At 43.5% G+C, this 494-nt stretch overlaps 1 non-coding gene across 1 annotated transcript; it reads left to right on the forward strand.

The window, feature by feature from the left end:
* Nucleotides 1–38: 38 nt before the first annotated feature.
* Nucleotides 39–110, forward strand: trnaq-cug (transfer RNA glutamine (anticodon CUG)). Its single transcript has one exon. It is a non-coding gene; the product is annotated as a tRNA-Gln (tRNA).
* Nucleotides 111–494: the final 384 nt, after the last annotated feature.

The following is a 494-nucleotide window of genomic DNA, read 5'->3' on the forward strand; positions in this document are numbered from 1 at the left end:
ATGTGTCGAAGTCTCCCACTATAGTCTGATACAGTCGTGGTTCCATGGTGTAATGGTTAGCACTCTGGACTCTGAATCCAGCGATCCGAGTTCAAATCTCGGTGGGACCTGGTTTTGGGAAGTTTAACAGGCACTAAAGGGGCAGTTAACAGCAGATGGTAATGGATCAACATATGACCGATAAAGCAGGTAACTATTATACGTGGAGAATAATGCTATCATAAGATCGTTGACATCTAAAAGGTGAAAAGACCTTGAGATGTTTCCCCTGAAAAGATCTCTCCACAGGATTCCCAAACTGTCCATGTGTAATGACGTGAAGAGTCCTTTGTTTGAAGGGGATGAATCTAGTGAATGTGATTGGCCATGATTATCACAAGCTGTAACATGCCCATGTGGAATGTGGTTTATGAAAAAGTTTTCTATCTGATCCCAGCCCATTTCCAGGTGTGCCAGGTGCTGCTACGCACAAAAGTGCTCATTGCACATCTTCA

The sequence above is a fragment of the Seriola lalandi genome, unplaced genomic scaffold (assembly GCF_002814215.2).
Source record: "Seriola lalandi dorsalis isolate HSWRI2012SDOR001 ecotype SW California unplaced genomic scaffold, Sedor1 jcf7180002037937, whole genome shotgun sequence".
In the NCBI taxonomy this organism is placed as follows: Eukaryota; Metazoa; Chordata; class Actinopteri; order Carangiformes; family Carangidae; genus Seriola; species Seriola lalandi.